We start from the raw sequence: 9,283 nt of genomic DNA on the forward strand, positions 1-9,283 counted from the left end.
TGAGCAGGGAGGACCTGAGCAGGCTACACCACATCATGAGGAGCCCCATCAGATATAGCCGGCTGATCCAGAGATCCCTCTACAGACAGAGCCTCCGCTTCAGCAGGCAGAACCTCCGACCCTCATACAGACTGCAGAGCCTCAGACCACTATAGAGACACCTACTGCACATTGATGTGCGGAAAACGATCCGACACAAAACTCACCGGCAAGTGCACCGGGTCGCATCAAGTAATAATAACTCACGGGAGTAAGGTCGATCCCACAGGGATTGAAGGATTGAGCAATTTTAGTTTAGTGGTTGATTTAGTCAAGCGAATCAAGATTTGGTTGAGTGATTTGTGATTTGCAGAATTTAGATTGCATGGAAAGTAAAGGGAATGGGTAAATTGCATTGAATTTAAAGAGAACTGAAATTTAAAGTGCTGAATCTTAAAGAACAAGAAATTAAATGGCAGAAACTTAGAACGCAAGAAATGTAAATTGCAAAATCTTAAAGTGCAAGAAATGTAAATGGCTTGAATTGTAAAGGGAATTGGGAATTGGATTTGCAGAAATTAAACAAGGAAAAAATTAAATTCAACAAACAGAGAAATAGAAGATGACTTGGATTGAATCGGATCTAAAAAACAGAATTGTAAATGAGCATGAAAAGCGTTAAACAGAGAAAGTAAAATGAGAATTCAGATCTCAGGACTCAAGAGACTAGATAACCAACTCTAGATCTCAATGCCTTCCTAGATCCAACAAGAACAATTGCAAAGGAATTGTAAATTGTAAATTGTAGAGAAAGTAGAAGACAGAAGCAATTAACCAAAATGGAAATTCAATTATGCAGTAAAATGAAACAGAGAGATCTCAGGATGAGATTGAAACAGATTTCCTTCAATTCTCCAACCCAAGATCCAAGACAAGGAAAGTAAAGAGTGCTAGGCAAGAACAAGGGAGAAGAGAGATCAATTCTCCTCCCAAATTCTCTTGAATTAAAACAACAATGCCAAGAAATGTAAAGTGAGCTCTCTACTAAGTGTACTAATCAAAACCGAAAAGAAAGCTCTTATGAAAACTAAAAGAGAAGCTCTCCGAAGAACTTAAATCCTAAGCTATTTATACACTTTCTTCAAATGGTCTTCAAGCCTTGAATTGGGCCTTTGCTCTTGATGGAATTGGGTTGAAAAAGGCCTTGGTTGATTGCTCTTGGAGTTGGAGAGAGAACCGAAGTGAACCGGGTTTGGAATCATGAAAGCTTGAGTAAAAGTTTGAGTAAAAGTTTGAGGCAAACTTTTACTCAAACTTTTCACATCAGCCACCCCATTCTTGCTGCTACCAACGTTTGAGCCAAAGTTTGGGGTCAAACTTTTGCTCAAACGTTGGCCCCCTCATGCACACTCATGGCGTCAAGGTTTGCCAAAAAGTTTGAGGCAAACGTTGGCGCAAACTTTTGCTCTCCAGGGTATGTTGTTCATGGCGCCAACGTTTTCCAAAAAGTTTGAGGCAAACGTTGGCGCAAACTTTTTCTCTCCAGGATGTTGATTTGTGATGCCAACGTTTGCCAAGAAGTTTGAGGCAAACGTTGGCTCAAGCTTTTCTCCCAAAAGTTTGCGTAAAAGTTTGAGGCAAACTTTTGGTCCAGCTTTTTGCTCCCTAGTTCATTTTTACTTATTCCAAAAGTTTGAGCTAAAGTTTGAGGCAAACTTTTGCTCAAACTTTTTATCCTCTCTTCCTCCTATCCATTCCTTCTTGCTTCAACCTTTCTCCAAGCTTTCTTCACCTATCATTAATCAACCAAACACATCAAAGCTATGCTCAAAATCATGAGATATTCATTCTTTCATAATATGTGACATTTATAGCATAAAACCTCATGAAATTACATTAATTCATCTATGGTTGATTAAATCAAAGGAAACATGAAAATCTACCCAATTGGCTTGCTTATGGCTCAAGAAAGTGCATAATTCAATTGAAAACAAAAGAAAAAGGCTAGTGAAACTAGGCTAAGATGACTTGTCATCACAACACCAAACTTAAAGCTTGCTTGTCCCCAAGCAAGAAATGAATTATGCTCCAGGGTTCTTTCAATTAAGACGGATTGAAGAATAACTTGTCAGGTCCTGTGAGTGAAGTGATTAAGTGACAGTGGGGTGAACTCTAAATCATATGCTCATGCAAGGGCCTCAGTGCTTACTAGTCCCTACATCTTGGGAGTCTTAGGTCTTAGGACTTTCATCCAAATGGTATCATAGAGATCTCTTTATATGTAATCACCTTGAAGCAGCTTATAGTTTCTTTGCTTTGGCCTTGACTCTAAGTGTCATGTCTCAAAGCGGCTCTTTAGGTAAGCTTTTAATCAATACTCCTAAACCAGTTGGTTTTAAGGTATTAGGTGTTAAATCACCCCTAAGGATTTACTTGCTCAAGCCTCTTTCTTTGACACAATTCGACCACAAGCATTTACTAGGATAACAACTCTTTGAGTTTTTGTTTCTTCTTTCTTTTCTGCCTAGTAATTGATGCTCAGAGCCTTGGGCCATGTTCTTTTTATTTTTGTATTTTCTTTATTTTCTTTTGTTTTGTTTGCTGCTTCTTGGATCAATAAATTTTTGAAAATCTCCACAATACTTCTTTGAACTTCATGTCCTGCCTATGAGCTCCCATGCAAGTTTTCATAAGCATGCAACCTCAATACATTATCATACAACTAGAACCGCCACTTCTCTTAATCTTTTGCTTGCCTCAAAATTGTTTAATTCCTCAATCCTTCTTTTCAAAGAACTTTCATGTGATACATTTTTGAAGTATTGAGTGCAAACAAGTGTGAAAAGTGTAGTGTTGTGAATAATCAAGCATCTTAATTATTGAATTACAGAAAAACTATACTATGCAGACAAGCAGGGGTATTATATCACTTTCAATCACAGCAATATCTGATGTAAAATAATCACTTAACAATACAACCTTTTGGAGTTTACTTGCTTTCCTCCTTCTCATCATCATCATTGCTGGTCTTCATATTCCTCTTTTATCTCCTTGACTGATGATGCTTAATTTTTCCAAAAGCTTGTATGATGCTCTGCAGTGATATTGAAAGTTGCTTGTTCCCCAAGCACTTAGAAACAATGGTTAGCATGCATGATTTATTTGTGGGCCTTTGTACTTACTTTGGTGTGGGCACACCAAATTTAGTACCTTGCCAATGGTTCTTGTGCATCAGATAAACCATGTGTAAAACTCTTTTTCTTTTTCAAAAGTGACAAAACTGAAAACTAAAGAATAGCAAAATAGTTAACTAGTTTATCTAGCTGCTTGAAGCTAGCATTATGCAGAAGGTGAGAATATGTTTTAAATGAGATTTTGGTGGAACACCAAACTTAGAATCCTTCATTCTCCCTTATATTGTTTTGGTGTGCAACACCAAACTTAGCTTCTTGCAATATAGATAAAACTAATTAACATTTTTATTAAAATAGCTATGAAAAGAAAACTACCTCAGGTTGGGTTGCCTCCCAACAAGCGCTCTTTTATTGTCACTAGCTTGACATCCTTCATTCTGTGCTCATGGAAGTTGAGGCTTCTGTTGCCTTAGGCTTCCTCCTCTCACTATGGGCTTCCTTCCCTCTGTTTCTCTTTCCATGGCCTTCTCACTTTCCTTCATGACTTCATTCCCTTTCAACCCAGCATCCTTTTCATGGCTCTTTAGGTTCAGAGTTCCCTTCTTCTCACCCAATTCAGCAAGGTTTTGAACCAGTTTGTTCTATCTGCCTTTCGAGCCTTCTGAGTGAGGCCTCTTGGTTCTTGCTTATCATCTCTTGATCTTTCTTTATTTCTTCCTGCTCTATTGTTATCATTTCTTGAATTTTCATGGACCTCTCCATCATCATTTCTAAAATATAGAGTCTTTGAAAGGTTGGAAGTGGTTGTGGCTGTGTCAATTGTGGTGGTAGATGAAAGTCATTTTGGGTGAGTGTTGAGGTAGGACGAGATTGGAAGTGTGTTTTGTGCTGGTTTCTGAAGTTGGGATTGTCGCAGTTGAAGTCCCTTGGTTTTTGGTTTTGGTTCTCAAGCCCCCTCCAGTTGGATTGAGTTTTCCATGGCGGATTGTATACATCCTTCTGACCCTTCTGTTGGAACGTGCTTGAGTGACTGCTTGGAGATTGTAAGTGTCCATAGCTTTGTTGCTCATGGTTAATGACCCCAAAACTTTGTTAAGCTTTATTACCCCGATATGAGTTTTGAGTCAGGCTATATGTATGTACTACAGCATGTCTTAGCACAGTGATTTTTCTGGCCATCATGTCTAGTTGTTGTAGAGTCTGATGATGCATCTGCTTGTTTTGGCTTATGACTGCATGAGCATCTTCAATTTCTTTCTCTTGTGTGAATGGGTGCACTTCTGCCTCTGGTTTAACAATTCTCTGTGATGGGTTCATCTTGACTAGAAGTTCACTCATCAGTTCTTCCCATCCGATAATGCTTCCTTGTGGAAAAGCTTCAAACTATTGAGCAACAACATTCATGGCGATGGATAGTTGCTTCGAGCTATGGGTTACATTATCATCTAAAGTGGAGATATTACTCTCATGATTGCTAGAATTTGTTGAATTCCCCTCCATGATCTGCACAGTCACAAACAATTCAAGTGATGATAGAATATATTCAGGCTCAGAATGTGATTCAGAAGGTTAGCTGGCACAAAGTATCAAACAGTTGATGGACTTGGAAAATTAGTGGCAGAAATTGCCTTTCTTGTGTAAGCAAGAGCATTGCATAAAGCCAGAAATTTCCAGGGAAACTTCACTTTGTTGCTAAAGTGAAGTTTCAGTTATCTCAGGCAAACATTCAAACAGTTAGTGGGTTAATTGAAAGTTAAAGAACAGAAAAGGAAAAGTGTTTGATCTAGATCTCCACTTCACTTAATCATTGTCAATCTAATCAATCCCCGGCAACGGCGCCAAAAACTTGATGTGCGGAAAACGATCCGACACAAAACTCACCGGCAAGTGCACTGGGTTGCATCAAGTAATAATAACTCACGGGAGTGAGGTCGATCCCACAGGGATTGAAGGATTGAGCAATTTTAGTTTAGTGGTTGATTTAGTCAAGCGAATCAAGATTTGGTTGAGTGATTTGTGATTTGCGGAATTTAGATTGCATGGAAAGTAAAGGGAATGGGTAAATTGCATTGAATTTAAAGAGAACTGAAATTTAAAGTGCTGAATCTTAAAGAACAAGAAATTAAATGGCAGAAACTTAGAACGCAAGAAATGTAAATTGCAGAATCTTAAAGTGCAAGAAATGTAAATGGCTTGAATTGTAAAGGGAATTGGGAATTGGATTTGCAGAAATTAAACAAGGAAAAAATTAAATTCAACAAACAGAGAAATAGAAGATGACTTGGATTGAATCGAATCTAAAAAACAGAATTGTAAATGAGCATGAAAAGCGTTAAACAGAGAAAGTAAAATGAGAATTCAGATCTCAGGACTCAAGAGACTAGATAACCAAGTCTAGATCTCAATGCCTTCCTAGATCCAACAAGAACAATTGCAAAGGAATTGTAAATTGTAAATTGCAGAGAAAGTAGAAGACAGAAGCAATTAACCAAAATGGAAATTCAATTATGCAGTAAAATGAAACAGAGAGATCTCAGGATGAGATTGAAACAGATTTCCTTCAATTCTCCAACCCAAGATCCAAGACAAGGAAAGTAAAGAGTGCTAGGCAAGAACAAGGGAGAAGAGAGATCAATTCTCCTCCCAAATTCTCTTGAATTAAAACAACAATGCCAAGAAATGTAAAGTGAGCTCTCTACTAAGTGTACTAATCAAAACCGAAAAGAAAGCTCTTATGAAAACTAAAAGAGAAGCTCTCCGAAGAACTTAAATCCTAAGCTATTTATACACTTTCTTCAAATGGTCTTCAAGCCTTGAATTGGGCCTTTGCTCTTGATGGAATTGGGTTGAAAAAGGCCTTGGTTGATTGCTCTTGGAGTTGGAGAGAGAACCGAAGTGAACCGGGTTTGGAATCATGAAAGCTTGAGTAAAAGTTTGAGTAAAAGTTTGAGGCAAACTTTTACTCAAACTTTTCACATCAGCCACCCCATTCTTGCTGCTACCAACGTTTGAGCCAAAGTTTGGGGTCAAACTTTTGCTCAAACGTTGGCCCCCTCATGCACACTCATGGCGTCAAGGTTTGCCAAAAAGTTTGAGGCAAACGTTGGCGCAAACTTTTGCTCTCCAGGGTATGTTGTTCATGGCGCCAACATTTTCCAAAAAGTTTGAGGCAAACGTTGGCGCAAACTTTTTCTCTCCAGGGTGTTGATTTGTGATGCCAACGTTTGCCAAGAAGTTTGAGGCAAACGTTGGCTCAAGCTTTTCTCCCAAAAGTTTGCGTAAAAGTTTGAGGCAAACTTTTGGTCCAGCTTTTTGCTCCCTAGTTCATTTTTACTTATTCCAAAAGTTTGAGCTAAAGTTTGAGGCAAACTTTTGCTCAAACTTTTTGTCCTCTCTTCCTCCTATCCATTCCTTCTTGCTTCAACCTTTCTCCAAGCTTTCTTCACCTATCATTAATCAACCAAACACATCAAAGCTATGCTCAAAATCATGAGATATTCATTCTTTCATAATATGTGACATTTATAGCATAAAACCTCATGAAATTACATTAATTCATCTATGGTTGATTAAATCAAAGGAAACATGAAAATCTACCCAATTGGCTTGCTTATGGCTCAAGAAAGTGCATAATTCAATTGAAAACAAAAGAAAAAGGCTAGTGAAACTAGGCTAAGATGACTTGTCATCACAACACCAAACTTAAAGCTTGCTTGTCCCCAAGCAAGAAATGAATTATGCTCCAGGGTTCTTTCAATTAAGACGGATTGAAGAATAACTTGTCAGGTCCTGTGAGTGAAGTGATTAAGTGACAGTGGGGTGAACTCTAAATCATATGCTCATGCAAGGGCCTCAGTGCTTACTAGTCCCTACATCTTGGGAGTCTTAGGTCTTAGGACTTTCATCCAAATGGTATCATAGAGATCTCTTTATATGTAATCACCTTGAAGCAGCTTATAGTTTCTTTGCTTTGGCCTTGACTCTAAGTGTCATGTCTCAAAGCGGCTCTTTAGGTAAGCTTTTAATCAATACTCCTAAACCAGTTGGTTTTAAGGTATTAGGTGTTAAATCACCCCTAAGGATTTACTTGCTCAAGCCTCTTTCTTTGACACAATTCGACCACAAGCATTTACTAGGATAACAACTCTTTGAGTTTTTGTTTCTTCTTTCTTTTCTGCCTAGTAATTGATGCTCAGAGCCTTGGGCCATGTTCTTTTTATTTTTGTATTTTCTTTATTTTCTTTTGTTTTGTTTGCTGCTTCTTGGATCAATAAATTTTTGAAAATCTCCACAATACTTCTTTGAACTTCATGTCCTGCCTATGAGCTCCCATGCAAGTTTTCATAAGCATGCAACCTCAATACATTATCATACAACTAGAACCGCCACTTCTCTTAATCTTTTGCTTGCCTCAAAATTGTTTAATTCCTCAATCCTTCTTTTCAAAGAACTTTCATGTGATACATTTTTGAAGTATTGAGTGCAAACAAGTGTGAAAAGTGTAGTGTTGTGAATAATCAAGCATCTTAATTATTGAATTACAGAAAAACTATACTATGCAGACAAGCAGGGGTATTATATCACTTTCAATCACAGCAATATCTGATGTAAAATAATCACTTAACAATACAACCTTTTGGAGTTTACTTGCTTTCCTCCTTCTCATCATCATCATTGCTGGTCTTCATATTCCTCTTTTATCTCCTTGACTGATGATGCTTAATTTTTCCAAAAGCTTGTATGATGCTCTGCAGTGATATTGAAAGTTGCTTGTTCCCCAAGCACTTAGAAACAATGGTTAGCATGCATGATTTATTTGTGGGCCTTTGTACTTACTTTGGTGTGGGCACACCAAATTTAGTACCTTGCCAATGGTTCTTGTGCATCAGATAAACCATGTGTAAAACTCTTTTTCTTTTTCAAAAGTGACAAAACTGAAAACTAAAGAATAGCAAAATAGTTAACTAGTTTATCTAGCTGCTTGAAGCTAGCATTATGCAGAAGGTGAGAATATGTTTTAAATGAGATTTTGGTGGAACACCAAACTTAGAATCCTTCATTCTCCCTTATATTGTTTTGGTGTGCAACACCAAACTTAGCTTCTTGCAATATAGATAAAACTAATTAACATTTTTATTAAAATAGCTATGAAAAGAAAACTACCTCAGGTTGGGTTGCCTCCCAACAAGCGCTCTTTTATTGTCACTAGCTTGACATCCTTCATTCTGTGCTCATGGAAGTTGAGGCTTCTGTTGCCTTAGGCTTCCTCCTCTCACTATGGGCTTCCTTCCCTCTGTTTCTCTTTCCATGGCCTTCTCACTTTCCTTCATGACTTCATTCCCTTTCAACCCAGCATCCTTTTCATGGCTCTTTAGGTTCAGAGTTCCCTTCTTCTCACCCAATTCAGCAAGGTTTTGAACCAGTTTGTTCTATCTGCCTTTCGAGCCTTCTGAGTGAGGCCTCTTGGTTCTTGCTTATCATCTCTTGATCTTTTTTTATTTCTTCCTGCTCTATTGTTATCATTTCTTGAATTTTCATGGACCTCTCCATCATCATTTCTAAAATATAGAGTCTTTGAAAGGTTGGAAGTGGTTGTGGCTGTGTCAATTGTGGTGGTAGATGAAAGTCATTTTGGGTGAGTGTTGAGGTAGGACGAGATTGGAAGTGTGTTTTGTGCTGGTTTCTGAAGTTGGGATTGTCGCAGTTGAAGTCCCTTGGTTTTTGGTTTTGGTTCTCAAGCCCCCTCCAGTTGGATTGAGTTTTCCATGGCGGATTGTATACATCCTTCTGACCCTTCTGTTGGAACGTGCTTGAGTGACTGCTTGGAGATTGTAAGTGTCCATAGCTTTGTTGCTCATGGTTAATGACCCCAAAACTTTGTTAAGCTTTATTACCCCGATATGAGTTTTGAGTCAGGCTATATGTATGTACTACAGCATGTCTTAGCACAGTGATTTTTCTGGCCATCATGTCTAGTTGTTGTAGAGTCTGATGATGCATCTGCTTGTTTTGGCTTATGACTGCATGAGCATCTTCAATTTCTTTCTCTTGTGTGAATGGGTGCACTTCTGCCTCTGGTTTAACAATTCTCTGTGATGGGTTCATCTTGACTAGAAGTTCACTCATCAGTTCTTCCCATCCGATAATGCTTCCTTGTGGAAAAGCTTCAA

This window comes from Arachis ipaensis, chromosome B3, assembly GCF_059453495.1.
Source record: "Arachis ipaensis isolate K30076 ecotype BB chromosome B3, ASM5945349v1, whole genome shotgun sequence".
Classification (NCBI taxonomy): domain Eukaryota; kingdom Viridiplantae; phylum Streptophyta; class Magnoliopsida; order Fabales; family Fabaceae; genus Arachis; species Arachis ipaensis.